Source organism: Myotis yumanensis, unplaced genomic scaffold, assembly GCF_028538775.1.
Source record: "Myotis yumanensis isolate MYYU_CA2020_CCGP unplaced genomic scaffold, mMyoYum1.0.hap1 SCAF_2, whole genome shotgun sequence".
Classification (NCBI taxonomy): Eukaryota; Metazoa; Chordata; class Mammalia; order Chiroptera; family Vespertilionidae; genus Myotis; species Myotis yumanensis.
The window spans coordinates 69,397,190-69,416,018 of record NW_027223753.1 but is presented as its reverse complement, the minus strand read 5'-3'; the positions used below and the strand labels follow the sequence as shown (position 1 = coordinate 69,416,018).

Genomic DNA, 18,829 nt, shown 5'->3' with positions numbered 1-18,829 from the left:
CAACACAGCCAGGGCTATGTGCCCAAATTTAATTTAATCCTTAAACAGCCTTGTGAGTGACATGGGTATTATCATTTCTAGTTTTTGAAGATGGAGAAATAGAAGCTCAAGGACGTTAAGTAGTTTACCCAGAGTTATAAAGCTAAAGAGTGACATTGACCAAATTTGTACTTATCTCAATTATTCTATTAATCCATTTATTGAATAGCTGCTATCTTACAGGGGTAGATGGTGATGATATATCATTAAAGGAGACCGATGTGGGGGAAGCAAACAGTTAAATAAGTAATCAGAGATAATAGATGTTGTGGACAGATACCAGAGGACAGTGGGAACATGTGACAAGAGGGCCTACAAACTAGAGGCTTCTGTGTGGAATAGCATTGAGATCCAAAGGGTGAGGTAAGCAAAAGAGTACTCGGGGGTGAGTGATCATTGACTGGGGAAGAGGCTGTCCTGGGCAGTATGTACAAAAGATCTGAGGCAGAAAAGAGAATGGTGTGTCTTTAAAGAACTGCAAAAAGATAATAATGCCAGGATGTTTAAAGACCAAGCAGGACTGACATAAGATAAACATGTTAAAGAAGGTGAGGAACCAAATCACATGGGACCTAGTTGGCGTTATGAGGGATATGGACTTTATTCCCATTTCTATAAGAAGTCATTAAAGGACTTGAAACTGGGAAATGATTTAATCACATTTGAATTTTATTTTTTTTAAGATCCTGCTGACTACTTGTGGAGAATGGAGTGAGAATGGAGCAGGAAGACTATTGGAAAGCTACTGCCATAGTCCAGATAGGAAATAATGATAGTTTGAACCAGGGTGGGGGTGGAGGGATAGAGAGAAGTGAATGGATTCCAGAAATATTTAAGAGGTAAGCTTTTTGACTGAATCACTTGGAATGCTTTCAATTGCAAGTAATAAAACCCGACTTACTGCGAATATTCTCACTGTTCTGACTTTGTAATTATCAGAGTAGGCTATACATTTGCTTTATTAAGACCATGCATGTGTCCTTAGACCTAGTTCTTTCCCTAGGTCTGGTTTTATAAATGCTGGTGATAAACCAAGTCTGATTTATATGATGCATCTTAAGTGGGAAATGTCCAACTCTAGGTGACTTTGATCAACCCCAAGAAATGACAGCACAGCTAGTACAATAACTTGAAGATAACCACTGCTAATTTCATAATTATCAGTTGCCATTAATTGAATTGTAAGCTTATTACTGTTTTATTTTCTAGAAAAAAACCTGACTTTAAAAGCAGAGGGAAGTTATTGGTTTATATAATTGCAATATGTGGAAGGAGTGCTTGGTTCAGGCAAAACTCAATGAAATCTCTAGGGAACTGGTTCCTGTTTGACTGTTTACCTTCTGCCATATGTGCTGTATCATAAGGGTACCACCCTCATTCCCCCAAGGTGGCGGCCAGCGGCTTCAATGGCTACATGCTTCTTCCTTTATATCTTGTTTGAAAAAGAGAGTAGTATGTCTTTGTTTCAGCATTCCCAGCAAATGCCTCAAGTCTCACTCGCATTGGACCAACTTAAGTCTCATGCCCATCCCTGAACCAGTTATTGAGCTGGAAGATGGAGTGGAACTCTGAGGTCAAGCTTTCCTGAACCACGTGGCTCACCGAATGGAGAGGGAGACTGTGGAGAAAGGAGAAGGGAGGAGTGTGTGCCAGGACCCAGGAAAGGTCTTCTCTGTTAATGGATGGGAAGTCAGGGTTTAGAGAGATCACGATCAGAATAAACTCTTCGGGTGGTATCGTTCATTGAGGTGGGGAGCAAGAGAAGCAGGTTTATGGAAGAAGATGATGAGTTCAGCTGTGCTAGCCACGCTCAGGATATCCAAGAGGAGATGCCAACTAGACAGTTGGATGGGCCAGCCTGCAGCTCAGAGCAGAGGTCCTGGCTAACGACAGAGATTTGCGTGTTGTTGACTTACCTGATCCCAAAACTTGTACTTTTAATCAGAAGGCAAATTTTACATTAGTTTTAAAGTCTGTTCAATTGCCATAGCAACTCTCTGTGGCCAGGGAACATTTAATCACATAACAGTTATATTTATAGCTCACTTGTAATATATATTCTTTTAATGCTCACCGCTATTGCTTTCCCATTTTAGAGATGTTAAATCTGAGACATAGAAGGGTTACAACTGAGCTCACAGAGCTAATGAAGAGTAGCACTGGGATTTGAATGAAGAAAGTCTGACCTAGAGTCCTTATTCATAATGTCTGAGCATACTATTTTTCTCTCAGCTACAGAAACAGGAGGGGAGTGGCAAAGATGGCCACAGGTAGATCAGTTTCTTACATAAAGCAGAATGGTTGCTCTGATTCTCAGTTCTCCCTGGGATGCTGGTCTTTGGGACTGAACTGCTTTTGAGGCAGCGCAGCCCTGGAGGTGAGAAGTCCTGTTTGCAGTGGTCATCTTGGACAGCAGCCTGGCAGGTGGGGAAGGAGCTGTCATGGGCAGAGACGTGAAACAGCTGAGCAAAGCAAACGACACAGGCAACCATGAGTGAGTTTTATAATGGAGAATTCTGGGCCTCTAGAACCTTCTCTTGAGCCATTCTTGCTAAATCCTCATCCTTCCTAAGCTGCTTTTGACAGCAAAATGGAGCTGAGAAAGGCTGAAGTGAAGGTATCTGATTTTTTTCCTTAAGTAAAATAGAAATGATAGTTCCTTTCAGTCATTTTGTTATATCTGTGTCTCTGTCCCCATTAGTACAGATAATTAAGAGCTAAGGATAAACCCTCTTTCTTGTTAAAATGCTATTTTTTCCACTAAAGCAGAATATCTATAGCTCTTTCCTCCCCTCTGTGAATGATATAAACAAGCGCTGAAAACAACCCTATGCCATGCATTAAATAAGCCAACCTCTAAACTACCCACATTATCTAGTGAGAGGATTTTTTTCCTGAATCAGACATTGATCATAATGGTCAAAATAATCCTTGGCACTTTCTCTAAGCTTGCTCATTATCATTCAATATGTTCAGCAGAATTATTAAATTTAAAATAATACGGTGCACCTGGTTGAGATGACGGTGAGAGATTTGGCTTCCTGTCTCTTCGTTAAGGATGAATTTGGCCCAAGGGTGTACTATGAACTTGGCAAATAGCATTATAATAGTGAGAGAATATTGCCTATTGGGTAGCAGGAGTTGATGATTAAATTTAAGTGTGTACTGTCCACATAAAACAAATAATGCTCTTTTTTTCTAACTTTTACTGTGAACATTCATCACTGGTGCTGGAGATGCACAGTTGCTAATTATTGTGTTTTTAACTTGTAATATACTGTAAATTTTGTATAATACTACTCTGACCTTATACAGAATAGAAAAGATGACAGGAGGCCTGTAATTATTGTATGGGAAAGAAATGCCTATAATTATCTACTATTTTTAGGACCAGCGTGCATGGCCTCTTAATTTTCATAAGCTCTAGACATTCACACATTTCCTATCTTTGCGTGTGGATGATAAATTTTGCTCAAATGAAATCAGAAGACATACTGGTAGATAAGGAGTTAGCCAACTGGGAGCTTGATTACAAGGAACAACACAAGCTTTGGTGCCAGCTAAAAAAGCCAACATTTATTTGGATGAAATTTGTTTAAAGCAAGATTCAAAACATTAAACACACACACACACAGACACCATATTACTATATTGGGGCCCGATAACGTGATTATTTGTTAGAGAATTGGTTAAATTACCTTGTGGAAAAGCATTAACCTAACAAAGAGAAAACCTCTAGGACATTTATCACATGTAGGGTGATTATGACAGCATGTTCTTATTAGAGATGAATATTTTGTGCTCATTAAGGTTACCCCCTTGAGTGCTCAAGGATGCAAAGTGTATTGCAGTGAAGTGCTATAGTTCTATTGTCTTGTGAACACTTGCCGTTGGCTGTGGTGTTTCCTTCCAAGTTAAGGGGCCTCTAGTCCCAGCCCTGGCAGGGCCTGTATCAAAGCCACTGGGCAAATGGAACAGACTGGGAGGTTTTTAGTTCAAACACTGCAGGGATCTATCTGCAAGAATTGAGAGTGCTATGGAGAAATCTCTGGTCTCCTAGTGTGGGATAGCAGGGGGGAAAGGTGGATGGACTGGTGAGGAGTTAGACGGGATCAGGCAGTTTAGGGTAAGGACCATGGGGAGAGAAGATGGTAGATAAGGAGGAAATAAACCAGATGGCCAAGATGTGAGCAAGATAGGCGGAATGTACCAGTCAACCATTGAGCTTCCCTTCCCCCTGAACCCAAAAGTGGGAACCAAAAGTGGGGAGATGAGGGCAAAAGGAGATTGGCTGGTGTTTCTTTGAAAGAGCCAATAGAGGGCAAGAACAGGACAATTTAAACCCCTACAGCAGTGAGCTTCTGTGGTAACCCGTTCGGGTCCCCCCTCTGCTGCAGGGAGCTTTTCTGTAATAAAAACTCTGCTTACCTCTTGGTCCGTGAAACTCATTCTTCGATTTTGAAAGACCACAAACCTGGACTCAACTCGAATTTTGATATCACTAGGCCCCTGGGGAGTCTCCAGTGAGCCCCACTTGAAGGAAATTCAATCCACAAGATTCTAAACTAGAAACTATAGGCAAACTCAAACTGTCTACTTTATAAAGGGATTTTTCACTATAAAAATAATTAGAAGTGACTTACCCCAAAGTAGCAAGTTTTTTCTGAATGTTTCTGTTTTGTTTGCTTTTGTAGAAATGACTATTACTGTTATTAGCCTACTGGAAATTACACATGTGCAATTACAATGTAAAAGATTGTATACAACTATCAAAAAATATCCTCAGAAATATGAAACCCCACCCTAATCCCTCCCCCTACCTCATATGTTTTAATCTAAGACATGACAGAAAAGCACATTTAAAGTTTTGATTGGTTGGTTGGTTTATTGAGATATTTAATGACCATGTAATAGAGAATTCTTAATAATCGAGAGTTGGCAGGATGTTTATTATGCATCATGTCCAAGAGCTCAGAGCCCATAAATACCTGGGCTAGTCAATCTATAGTTTGTTCAATACATATCTTGAAAAAAAATAAGGACATTTATTTATTTGATACTTAATTTTAAAAAATATGTTTTTATTGATTTTTTTTAGAAAGAGAAGAAGGGAGAGGGATAGAGAGATATACATGTCGATGAGAGAGAAACATCATTGATCGGCTGCCTCCTGCACACCCTCCACAGAGGACCGAGCCCACAACCCCGGGCATGTGCCCAGACCAGGAATCAAACTGGTGGCCTCTTGGTTCCTGGGTTGATGCTTAACCACTGAGCTACACTGGCTGGGCAGGATACTTTAAATAAAAACACATGGACAAAAACCATAATCACAATACTATTGTTGCATCTAAAATCTTTTTAAAGTCTTTAATGGCAGTGAATATATGTTGTCTGAAAGAATGAATGAATGATGAAGCCTCGGGGAAAGCGTTGTTAGTTGGGGTGATCACTGATGGTGTGGTCCCATAGAAAGTACACTAGTCTGGACTCAGCGGGACTTGAGGTCAAATAGAAAGTCTTCTACTTTTGTTTCCATCAAAATGCCCTCGGTTTCTATAACACAGCACCTGCCTCAGCACTCACAAGGCTATTGTCAGGATCAGCAATCCAACAGGGAGCTGTGGTTCAGTGCAAGGACTGGGCAGCCAAACAGAGATCAGCGAGCAAGGTCCCCACCATTTACTCTCCCTTAACCATGTGAAGTCATCTGTAAAATGATAATAATAATACTTGCCTCTCAGGATTGTGCTAAGAATCCAAGTATGTTAAGTAAACCTTCAGTAAAAGGTTTGTATTGTTTTTGTGCGAACTTGCTTTGCTAAATTAGAATACTACCCAAATTTATAATGAGAAGTAACGTTTCCCATGTCCTTTATAGTCTCAGTCTTTGGAACTGTCGTCCTCTTCAAGGTGCTTTAGAAATTATTAAAAAGATGGAAGTGTTGTTTCAGTGCTCACCAAATGAAGCTCCTCACCGTCAGGAGGCCAGTCTGGTGTGAGTTGCTCTCCTTGGCCCTGGCACTAGCTGAGGAAAGGCCCTGGATCAAAGATGTCCTGGCAGCGAGAACATTCACACCCACTCTTGAGCCAGGAGGTAGGTGTTAATGTCTCTCGCTGGATTCCTAGAAGCAGGGATATTTAACACCTTCCTAGGATCCATGAACCAGGCACTCTCTCTTTAAACCTAATTTGGCAGGTAAAAGGGAAAGAGCATTTCCAGTTGAGCAGTTGAGAAAGAACAGGAGGCTCTGTGCCACCAAGACAGAAGCCAGTTATTGCGGGATGAACCCTAAATGGAGAAAGGGTCTTCTTTAACTGGGTTTTCCGGAGAGTGACTTCAGTAAGGACTTTTCCCAACAAACCTCACCCATATGGACCAATGGGAATGTTAGGAAAGTAGTGGTTCTAGGACAGTGTACAGATGTATAAAGTTTAGGACGGATTAGAAATCCACATCTGGCTGCAGCTTGAAATAAGGTACTCTGACCAGCATGCTTGCCTGAGAGATTCTGTTCCCAGGAGGACCAGGAGTTCCTTTCTGGGGCCAGATGTAAGTAGGGGGACTCAGAGGAACCAGTTTCTCGGGAGAAAGAACAAGGAGTCAAGTATCTCAACCAAATTGTCCTTTGAAGTGGAACCCAACTAGCTTGGGGTCAGTTTGGAGGATGCTATGGATGGCTTAGCCACAAAGTTCACGGTGGAAGTTAGACAACTCCAGGAATGAATAAAAACTCGATTTTTAAATTTTTTTGTCAGGGTTTGACTGGCAGCAGTGGTGGATTCTGGCGTAGACTGAGCTCGAAATGTGCTTGCTTCCTCTCCAAAACTGAGGCCCATTTGCATAACAAGCAAAAAGGACAAGGTAAACAACTTCTATTTAGACTTTCCAAGGTCTGTTTCTCTGGATGACATTGCAAGAACCCTATGACACCACCTCACCCAGGAGTGAGCCCAAACACTAGGGATCCTTTCAACATCCAAAACAGGTCACCTCTTTGAAATGTGACAGCTCCCTAGAATGACTTTCTCATTTAAATTACATGGATATCCGATGAGCTCAGGCCAGAGGTGAAGCAGAGCAAACTCACACTCTTTGACTACAAAAGAAAATGCATATTTTTGATGAGCCTGCACCGGCTGCCTTCTCGGGCTTAGAATAATGTTTCATCCCCTTTTTGCCTACGAGGAATGTTGTAAGTAGGCATAAACAAATGCCTTCATTATTTATCCTAGTTGTGCTGCACTAAATCATTCTACATGGGAAATGTGTTATTTTGTTTGGCTGGCAATTGGTTAAGCTAATAGGCTCTGAGAGTCTTCCTTGGAGTTAGCACTTGAATTATTCTAGTGCAAGTGAGCACTGGTTAGATTAAAAGTTGTTATAAAAACTAGAGCCATGAGATTGAGTAAAAACGCTTCCATCACCCTGATCTCTGGTACCTTGAAACCCAGGTTGTATTGTGAATGTAAAGACAATCACCTCTCTGCTGGGACTGTGGTCAAGTGTGGCACAGAGTCCTGAATGAATGTCCCTCTGGGAAATCAGACTAATGGGGAGGCTTCTTCCTAAATTTTCTTCAGAGTGACCATCCTTAATGTAGGAGAAATGGTAAGCAATAGCAGGTTTTCCAAATGAAAACTCTGGTTTGGTGGATCATTAAATACTGTGTTTTGTGCCATACTAAGCAAAGTCATTGAAAACTCTGTCTCCCCATCCCTTTCATAAAACTCCCAGAAACTAGGCTAGAGATCCAGTGAAGTGGACATCTTGTCACCCATCCCCAAGCCAACAACCTTCCTGATTCTCCTGCTTCTGTCAATGGCATCACCATTGTCCTAGTTATTCAGTTCTATGGACACCTATTCCTAAAGATTCATCCTTTATTGTTCCCAAATATGGCAGAGTCTTTCAACTTTCATCAACATCAACCTAGAACAGGCCCACAACCCCAAAAGACCATATGTATCCCAACTCATCTTTCTGACACCATCATGCTGGCAGCATAGTGCCTTCATATTTATTTACTTATGTAGACTGGGCACTATGCTAAGTGTTGTACATGGGTCACTTTATTTAATTCCAAAAACCATGCTAAGAGGTCAGTCCTCTTTTTAAGCCAGTTTTCAAGTGCTTTACTCATGGTCACATGGTGAGAAGAGCTGGGATTTGAATCCAGGTATTGTAAACATTGCATTTATGGCCAGATTCTTCACCCCTTCCAGTATCCTTGTCCTTTTCCATGTGAATTTGCAGTTCTCTTATCAAGAAATGGAATCCAGCCCTAGCCAGTTTTGCTCAGTGGATAGAGCGTTGGCCTGCGGACTGAAGCGCCCCAGGTTCGATTCTGGTCAAGGGCACAAGCCCTGGTTGCTAGCTCTATCTCCAGTTGGGGGCGTGCAGGAAGCAGTCGATCAATGATTCTCTCTCATCATTGATGTTTCTACCTCTCTCTCCCTCTCCCTTCCTCTCTGAAATCAATAAAAATATGTTAAAAAATATAAGTGGAATCCATTTCCCTACCCCTTGAGGCTGAGCTCAACCATGGATTGCAGGGTTAATCAGTTTCCTTTATACCAGCAATGAACAAATAAAACTTGAAATTAAAAATACAATATTATTTACATTAACAACCCCCCAAATGAAATACTTAGTATAAATCTAACAAAATATGCACAAGATCTATATGAGAAACACTAAAAAACTATGAAGAAAGATATCAACTCAATAATGTATAGCTATTCCATGTTCATGGATAGGAAGATTCAGTGTTGTTAAGATGTCAGTTTTTTACAACTTGACCTATAGATTCAACACAATCCAAATAAAAATTCTAGCAAGTAGTTTTGTGGATATTGGTAAACTGATTCTAAAGTTTATGTGGAGAGGCAAAAGACCCAGAATAGCCATCACAATATTAAAGGAGGAGAATGAAGTTGGAGGACTGATACTACCCAACTTTAAGACTTATGATAAAAGTCTTATAGAAAACAAGACAGAATAGTACTGGTGAAAAAGAAGACACATAAATCAGTGGAACAAAATAAAAAGCCCAGAAATAGACCCAAACAACATATTAATCTTTGGCAAAGGAATAAAGGCAAAACAATACAGAAAAGACAGCCTTCCAACAAATGGTGATAGAACAACTGTACATTCATTTACATGCAAAAAAAAGCAACAAAACAAAACAAAAATACTAGAATCTAATTTTTACCCCTGTGATAAAAATTAACTGAAAATTGATCATAGACCTAAGTGTAAAACTCAAAACTACAAAATGACTAGATGATAGGAGAAAATGTAGATCTTGGATTTGATGATAACTTTTCAGACACAACACCTAGACATATATACAAAATAAATAATTGATAAGCTGGATTTCATTGAAATAAAAAATAAGCAAAAAACTTTTGCTCTAAGAAAGTCAACATCAGCCCTGCCAGTGTGGCTATGAACCAGGAGGTCATGGTTTGATTCCTGGTCAGGGCACATGCCCAGGTTTCGGGTTTGATCCCAAATGGGGGGTGTGCAGGAGGCAGCCAATCGATGATTCTCTCTCATTATTGATGTTTCTATCTCTCTCTTCCTCTCCCTACCTCTCTGAAATCAATAAAAATACATCTTAAAAAACACACACACAAAAGAAAGTCAATGTCAAGAGAATGAGAGAAAAAACCTAATACTGGGAGAAAACATTTGCAATAGACATATCTGATAGAGGAATGTTATATAAAATATATAAAAAACTAATAAAACTCAACAATAAAAGACAACCCAATTTAAAATAGACCTAAGACTTTAATAGACACCTCACCAAAGAAGATATACAGGTGGCAGATAAGTATATGAAAAGATGCTCATATCATTATCAATGGAGAAATGCAAGTTAAAACAACAATAATATACCACTACACACCTATTAGAATGGCCAAACATTGATAACACTCAATACTGGCAAGGATGTGGAGCATTAGGAGCTCTCATTCATTGATGGTGGGAATATAAAATAGTACAGCCAGTTTGGAAAATAATTTAGCAGTTTCTTATAAAACTAAGCCTACTCTTATCATACAATCTAACAAACACACTTGTTGGTATTTTGAAAACGATGTTCATGTAAAGCCTGCTCATTGTGTTTATAGCAGTTTTATTTATAATTACCCAAACTTGAAAGCAACCAAGATGTCCTTCAGTAGGCTAATGGATAAGTAAATTGGTATGTCCAGACAATGGACTATCATCAGCATTAAAAAGAAATGAGTAATCAAGCAATGAAACGACAGAATAATCTTAGTCTGAAATATTATAGTAACCTGATATTACTAAATGAAAGAAGCCAATTTGAAAGAGTTTATGCTATATGACTCCAACTACATGGAAAAGGCAAAACTTTGAAGTCAATAAAAAGACCAGTAGTTGCCAAGGGTTAGAGGGAAGGGAGGGGTGAGTAGGTGAAGCAGAGGGTTTTTATATTGCTACTAGAGGCCCAGTGCACGAAATTCGTGCACAGGTAGGGTCCCTAGGCCTGGCCAGCCAATCAGGGTCTTCTGGCTGCCAGCCAGGGCCTTCCTTCGTTGTGTGCCGCCCCCTGGTGGTCAGCGTATGTCATAGTGAGTGATCGAACTTCCTGGTCTCCCAGTTGAACTCTTGAGGGGACACTTTGCATATTAGCCTTTTATATATACAGATAATTATGGTTATATATCATTATGCATTTGTCAAAACCCATGTAATATACAACACTGAGGTTGAACTCTAATGTAAACTACGGAATGGTTAACAATAATGTGTCAATGTAGGTTCATTAGTTGAAATTATAATGTAGTATGTTTATCAATTGTGATAAATGTACCACTCTAGTGAGAGATGTTTATAGTGGGGGAGGCTGTGCAGTTGTGGGTAGAGGAAGTATATAGGAATCCTCTGTACTTTCTGCTAAAATTTGCTGTGAACTTAAAACAACTCTAAAAATAAAGTATATTTAAAAGGGGATAATAGCCCAGTGGGGCTATTATCACACACAGTGGTTGAGTGTTGATCTATGAACCAGGAGGTCATGGTTCGATTCCTGGTCAGGGCACATGCCCAGGTTTCGGGCTCAATCCCCCAAGTGGGGTGTGCACGAGGCAACAGATCAAGGGTTCTCTCTCATCATTGATGTTTCTATCTCTCTCTCTCCCTCTCCCTTGCTCTCTGAAATAAATAAAAATATATTTAAAAATAAATAAATAAAAGGGGATAGTAAATTAATTAACTATCTTAAAAAACAACAATACAAGTGACAGAGTAGCCCTTTACCCTTAAAACCTTGCTTTCCCAGTATTCTGCTACAAACTTCTGCTCTACCCAAAGTGGCCAATTCAAGATCCCGCAAATACTCCTGTCCTTTCCCATTGTCTTCCTAGCTCATAGAGTCTACTGCCCCTTCTCTTATGCACTGAGTCCTACACCTCCCCTAAGTCATCCTTTCTAAAGACTCTGTTTCTTGCCCCTGAATGCCCCTGAATGCCCCTGCATCTATGCTAATCCTCTGGCTCTTATCATTGGCTAACCTGTGGTATTAGGAAGGGCATTTTGTTTTTATGTATGTATATCAGCTCTCTGATGTGCAAATTCTTTCAGGACACAGACCTTGCCTTATGATTTGTGGTACCTCCCTCAGTCTTGTATTTAATTCAAAGATTAAATTAAAATCTACATTAAAACATCAGAGTGATAAGTGGCCACAAAGCTTCCACACTGGGAGCTGCATCTCACAGTTCCTCAGTGTCACAGTGCCCCGGTGGAAATGACTCCAAAGCAGCCTGCAGAGTTACCTTCTGATCCCCAAGGTGCTGGACCCTTGGGAAGTATTATTCTGGCCTTGGTGGTGAAGGCCCCAGGCTCTTCCGTGTTCTCTAAGGAGGTGACTTTGGTCTGGGAAACCTTACACAGCTTATTACCAGAGGGGCCACTCCTCTGCATGATAACCCCTGGGGAGAGTGAAAATGAACCCATTTCCAAGATGAATGGTCTGAGAGTCTTTTTCTGGGGCTGAAAGCTCTTAGCTCTGACATCTCTCTTGTTCCCTCAGAGCTCTAAAGCAGCAATTCTCAACTGGGTGTAATGGGAGAATGTCTAAATTTGATGGTGGTGGCGGGAGAGAGTATTGCAAAGCTCCCCATTTGTCACTTTCCCCGTCCAGCCCCAACCACACCCACAGTGACTGAGAACCTCCACCCTAATAGTTAAGCTGTTAGTGGGAGCGAACTTCTGTCCACTCAACTAGGCATATTCTACCAGGGAAATCAGATTCTTTCCCAATGTACCTTAATTATACAAATATTAGAGACCCAGTGCATGAAATTTGTGCACAGGTAGAGTCCCTAGGCTTGGCTGGTGATTAGGGCCAATCAGGTTCCCCGCCTCCCTGCCTCCTTGCCTCCTCCTTCCCTCACTGCCAGCGTGCTGCCACCACGCAATTCCCTACCTCCCTGTCTCCTCCTTCCATCACTCCCTCAGTGCCCCGCCACCGCTGCTGGTCGCCCGCCATCATCCACGCCATGCCCTGGTGGTCAGCGCATGTCATAGCAAGTGATCGAACTCCCAGTCTCCTGGTCGAACTCCCAAGGGGACACTTTGCATATTAGCCTTTTATATATATAGATATCAGGTAAAATGTACTTTGCCCTGGCCCCAAATTATCTGAGCCTGGATCTCAATCTGATTATTTTCTTTTAACAGTTCCCACCTTTCAGAGTATTCAATTCTACCTTGTTCTGTAGAAAAGTCTGTGTGTCCACAAAAATACACCATGTTTCTTTGTCCTTGTGACTTTGAATAATTATACGAGGTTTTGATAGTGCATGTGCCTTGTGTATTTATTGAGCTTGTAGGTACATACATGCATAACATACTAATTGAATTATTCTAAAAACACAAATATTATGCAGAGCTATGGAAACACATTAAATATCTAAATCTACAAACTGCTGACAAACAGCACCTTTTCTAACAAACAAGAGCAGTTTCATAACAGTGTTAGAAAGCTGGCAATATGTTTGCTAAAATCTTTAATTAGGGACGGGCTTTTCCAGAAGCCTCTGAAGGCAAAAGGTGTAAATGGAGAAACTGTCCCAGCCTGCATGCTCTGCGGTGGCTCCGTTCCGAGCACAGATGGGCTGGTGAGGAAACTGTGAATGGACAAATGATAACAGACTACTCTGTAATTCCAACATCAGTTCATTAGCAATCTGTCAGAAATTTTCATGTGTATACGGGTGAGAATGCAGAAATTACCTGATTGTTACATGATCGTGCATGTGTCTGACTGAAAAGGCCATTACAAGTGGATTGGCACAATGGCCATTAATAAAATGATAATGTCTCGGGAAGCACAGGCATTTGAGTGCTTCGTAGTCTTGTTGGAACATGATGATTTTCTGTGCTCCTAGGCCATCACAGGAAGCTGAGATAACAATGGTTTTATGAGAGAAATCATTAATAAATAAACAGCTAAGCCAGCATGGTGGGAAATGTGAGGGACATGAAGCCACCCGGGTTTCTAAAGAATGAGCAATGACATTTCTCAGTTCTGAAAAAGACGACATCAACCATTTTAAATTCCCTTGGATCATAAAGCTGGTTTCCAATTAATTTTATACTTGCTAGTTAGTGGTTCAATTAGCTGCCATTGAAAATATATCTATTTACAAACAGAGAAAGAAAAAGAAAATGCATTTATTTAGGTTGTGTGTATACAACAGGCTGAATCTGATAGGTAACCAAGGTTTGGTCTCTGAAGGGAAAAAAAGAATGGACATTTTTTGAGCGCCTATTATATACCAAGTGCTTTACATTGGTAATCCTACTTAATTTTCACAACTACCCAAAGAGGTATCACCCCTGTTTTACAGCTGCAGGGGTAACTGAGCCCCAGAGAGATAATGCAGAGTGTGGCTGGTAAGTGGAGGTGATTCTATTTGAACTTAGTTCTGTGTGGTTGCAAAGCTAATCCTTTTCCCACTGCATGATATCGCCTCTCAAGTTGTCCGTAATGCACGCTGGAAGTAGCCTGTTAGGGTCCTTATTCCTTACTATGGACAGGCACAAGGGCCCCAGGGAGTCAATGGGCTCAACTTAGAAAAAGCCACCCAATTTTGATGGCACAAATAGACACTGATGGATGCGAAATATGTACTTTAACATTTATTTTTGGAGGATATCTGCTCTTCAATATTGGGACCTGTCTACACATGACATGAAAAGATGAACTATAGCTATAAAATCTAGCCAAAAATGGTTCTGAAAGAGTACATACATTATATGATTTCATTTATATAAAGCTCAAAAACAAGTCAAACCAATTAAAACTGTCCGAAATCAGGGTGGTCGCTAACTTTGGGGAGGATAGTGGCTGCGAGCAAGCACCACAGGATGTGTGGGCTGGAGGTATTCCTCTATTTTTTTTTTTTTTAATCTGGATGCTAGTTCTGCCAGTGTGTTCACTCTGTGAAACTCTGTCAAGCTTGTAAACTTGCCATTTGAACACGTTCCTGTACGTATATCATACTTCAATAACATTTATCCTCGCAAACTGGAAGACAGCATTTCTTCTTTACATGATTCAAATTGAATGTCTACTGGTTTGATTTCCATATTTTGTCACCTTGAGCAAAACTGTCCTTTATGTGAAGCTTATAGTTGGAAATCTTCTCCTTCTAGAGTTTGGAGACTCTGAGCAGGGGAACCCGTGCCTGCCTTTGTTCCTCTGAGTGTGTGTACTCTTAAGCATGCTCATATCCTGGAGATAAATAAATACCTGTATTTTCCAGCTCTCATCTCTCAAACACCTGGAAAACCTGGGGTAGAAATTGAATGCTAGTCAAATGTGAATTTTGCATAAGTAGAGCTTGGGGGTGGAGCTATCTTGTTTGGTGACCCCTGTTGGCAGCAATCTTCTGTGTAAGTAGCAGTGGCAGGCACCCTCCGCTTTCAGGAGCCAAATTCTCCAGCCAAGATGTTGAACCCATTCTTACCGTGTGTCATCATCCCGTTCCTCCTCAACTCTTCTCATTGCCAGCTCCAGTGGGAGAACCAAGGGGCTGCTTGAGGAGGATTTATGTATCCCATAGACACCTGAAGGATTGATTCTGAGGGCTCTTGGACAGACATCCTATTTACCAGTACCTCAAGCATACCTCCTGACTTAGAGTACATACACTCTTCACTACCCAATCTTTTTTTTAAAAAATCAATATGGAAACTACAAATAAGGTAGATGGTTAAAACACTGCATGTTATTTTAGCCTTTGCCAAAATAACGACCTCACCTCTAGAACTTTATCCTAAGGAAATCACCAGACAAGTTTGCAAAGATGTATATTCCTCACAGTGTGGTTCGAGGACTACCAACATCAATGTCACCTATAGTACTTGGGTTTTATGCCTTTCTTTATAAAGTATTTTTTTAAATATATTTTATTGTTTTTTTTACAGAGAGGAAGGGAGAGTGATAGAGAGTTAGAAACATCATCAGCTGCCTCATGCATGCCCCCTACTGGGGATGTGCCCACAACCAAGGTACATGCCCTTGACCAGAATCGAACCTGGGACCCTTCAGTCTGCAGGCCGACACTCTACCCACTGAACCAAACTGGTTAGGGCAATGCCTTTCTTATTGAAGCAGAATCTCTAGATGTGGGGCCCATGCATCCATATCCTATCGAATAAAGAGGGAATATGTCAATTGACTGCCCCACTCTCAAAGATGGCGGTGCCCACAGTCACAAGATGGTGGCACCCAGTCCCCTCAGCCCTGCTGGGGCACCTGCCTCCAGAGTCCTCCAATCCCTTCAACGCCCCAGCCACTCAGGGCCGGCCCGAGGCACAGGCAATCCTCAGATGGCGGCTGTCCAGCTGCCCAGGGCCGCCCGAGGCGCAGGTAGCCAGGCCTGGCTGAGGCTTGCGCTGCCAGCCGCAGAGGTGTGATGGGGTGTCACCTTCCCCTGATCACTGGGTCGCCTCCTGCCCTTGAGGGCTCCCAGACTGTGAGAGGGGGAAGGCCAGGCTGAGGGCCCCCCCGCCCCCGCCAGTGCATGAATTTTCATGCACCGGGCCTCTAGTATTTAAAATAACCCAGGTGATTCTTGGTCACATTAAAGTTTGGAGATCATTGATATATAGGGATGTTATTGCAATATTATTTAAAAGAGGAATAAAAGGAGGAGAGCCTAAATGTTCACCAGAAGAGGATTAGGTCACATAATGATCTATAATAATAAAAGCATAATATGCTAATTAGACAGGATGTCCTTCTAGTGAAGCCAGGGCTGTAGCCACAGGATCCAGGCAGCCTCCCGCAGCTGTGAGGGAGGGATCCAGGCAGCCACCCAAGGCTGTGAGGGAGAATCAAGGCAGTCTCCATGGCTGTGAAGGCCTACTCTTGCACAAATTTCGTGCCTCGGGCCTCTAGTGATACAATAATATTCTGCAGCTTTGAATATGTGTAGATCCATATTTATTGACATAGAAAAATGTTCACACCATAATGCTGAATGACAAAAAGCAGATTACACAACAGTGTATATTATCTGGAAACATCTTTGTTTCTAAAGACGTGTGGGCAATGCCAGAATATCAACAGTGCTTATCTCTGGATGATACCCTTATTTTCCATTGCTTTGCTCTATATTTTCTGATTCCTTTGTAGTGAACATGCATTACTTTTATATTTTAACTAGAGGCCCAGTGCATGAAATTCATGTACTGAGGGGGAAAGGGGGTCCTTCAGCCAGGCCTGCCCTGCAACCTCTCATAGTCCGGGACTTGAGGGGAGTGGGCCTAAGCTGGCAGGTGGACATCCCTTTTGCAGTCCAGGACCCCTCACTCCTTACTGTCCACCTGCTCGCTGCTCCTTACTGCTCAGCTCACTGCTCCTAGCGCTGCCGTGGAGGCAGGAGAGGTTCCTGCCACGGCAGCTGCGCTTGCCAGCTGTGAGCCTGGCTTCTGGCTGAGCGGTGCTCCCACAGTGGGAACGCACTGACCACCAGGAGGCAGCTCCTGCATCAAGTGTCTGCTCCTTGGTGGTCAGTGCGCATCATAGCGACCAGTCATTCTGGTCGTTCCGCATAATGGTCACTGAGGCTTTTATTATATAGACTAGGGGCCTGGTGCACAAAAACTTGTGCACTGGGGAGGGGGTTCCCTCAGCCCAGCTTGCCCCCTATCACATACTGGGAGCCCTAGGGGATGTCCTACTACCTGCTCCCTGCTCCCCTTGGGGAGCAGGCCTAAGCCGCAGTCTGGCCTCCCTTTGTGGAAGGTGACCAGGCTGATCAGAGGAAAGCACCAGCCCCATCACCCCGCTGCTGCAGCCACTGCCAGTCACCGCAGCCACCAAGGTGTTTTCATCAACACGGACTCCAATCCCTTTACCATGAAAAAATGACAACTTTCTTTAGGCATTTTCAAGAAGTGTCTTTCATAGGATATGACATTTCTTTCTTTCTTTATCCTCACCTGGGGATATGTTTCTACTGATTTTTAGAGAATGTGGAAGAGAAAGGGAAAGACAGAGAGAAACATCAAAGTGAGAGGAACACTTTGATTGGTTGCCTCCTGCATGAGCCCTGACCTGGGCCGGAGCCAGGGAGGAACCTGCAACCTAGGTACATGCCCTTGGTCAGAATTGAACCCAGAATCTGCGTTGGGCAGGCCGAGGCATTATCCACTGAGCCAAACCGGCTAGGACAGGATATGACATTTCTTAACCCTCCAGCAGCAGACCTTCAGTTTTTTCTCCAGGAGTGTGGTAAAAAAAACCCTAGATCACTTTTTGGACTCTTATTACCCAAGTTACTAAGAATATTACCAGTGGCATAAAGGGAGCTTAACCAATCAACAGTCAGAAAAGGTGTTTCCTCTGTAGTTCACACCAATTGCCAGTTTGGCCCCTGCCCAAGCCTAACACCTCTGGCGAGTCATTAGCCCTGGGCCAGGGCACCCTCAGTTCCAAGCCACCATGGCCATCAAGGATCGCTGGCTGGCTCCTCCCTGACCCAGGCCTAAAGCCTCAGGCTGAGGTTTTAGGCCTGGGCCGGGGCACCCCGAGCTCGCCTCTGCTCCCACCGCTGCCGCCGCAGAAGATCGCTGGCTGGCTCCTCCCCAGCCCAAGCCTAAAGCCTCTGGCCAAGGCATTAGGCCTGGACTGGGGACCCCCAGCTCCCTCCTCAGCTGATCGCTGGCTGGCTCTGGCCTGGTTCCCCACCTCCGCTGCCATCAACAATCGCTGGCTGGCTCCTCCCCGACCTAAGCCTAAAGCCTCTGACCAAGGCATTAGGCCTGGGCCAGGGCACCCCCAGCTCCCCTCCGCCACCGCTGCCATCTATGATCACTGGCTGGCTCCACCCCAGTTCCCCCCGCCATCGCCGCCATCAACCATCGCTGGCTCAACGATTGCTGGCTGGCTCCTCCCTTACCCAGGCCTAAAGCCTCAGTCTGTGGCTTGGAGCCAACATATGCAAATTAGCTGCCATCTTGGCTGACAGTTAGTTTGCATATACTCACTGATTAGCCAATGAAAAGGGTAGCGGTCGTACGCTAATTACCATGTTTCTCTTTTATCAGTGTAGACTAGAGGCCCAGTGCACAAAAATTTGTGCACTCGTTGGGGTCCCTCAGCCCGGCCTATGCCCTCTTGCAGTTTGGGACCCCTCAGAGGATGTCCACCTGCTGTCTTAGGCCTTCTCCCTGGAGGATCGGGCCCAAGCTTGCAGTCAGACATCCCGCTGGCAGCGCGGCAGCCCT

General features: G+C 42.9%; 1 non-coding gene across 1 annotated transcript; it reads left to right on the top strand.

The window, feature by feature from the left end:
- Positions 1–939: 939 nt before the first annotated feature.
- LOC139004640 (small nucleolar RNA SNORA72) lies at positions 940–1,071 on the top strand. The gene has a single exon (XR_011470494.1). It is a non-coding gene; the product is annotated as a small nucleolar RNA SNORA72 (small nucleolar RNA).
- Positions 1,072–18,829: the final 17,758 nt, after the last annotated feature.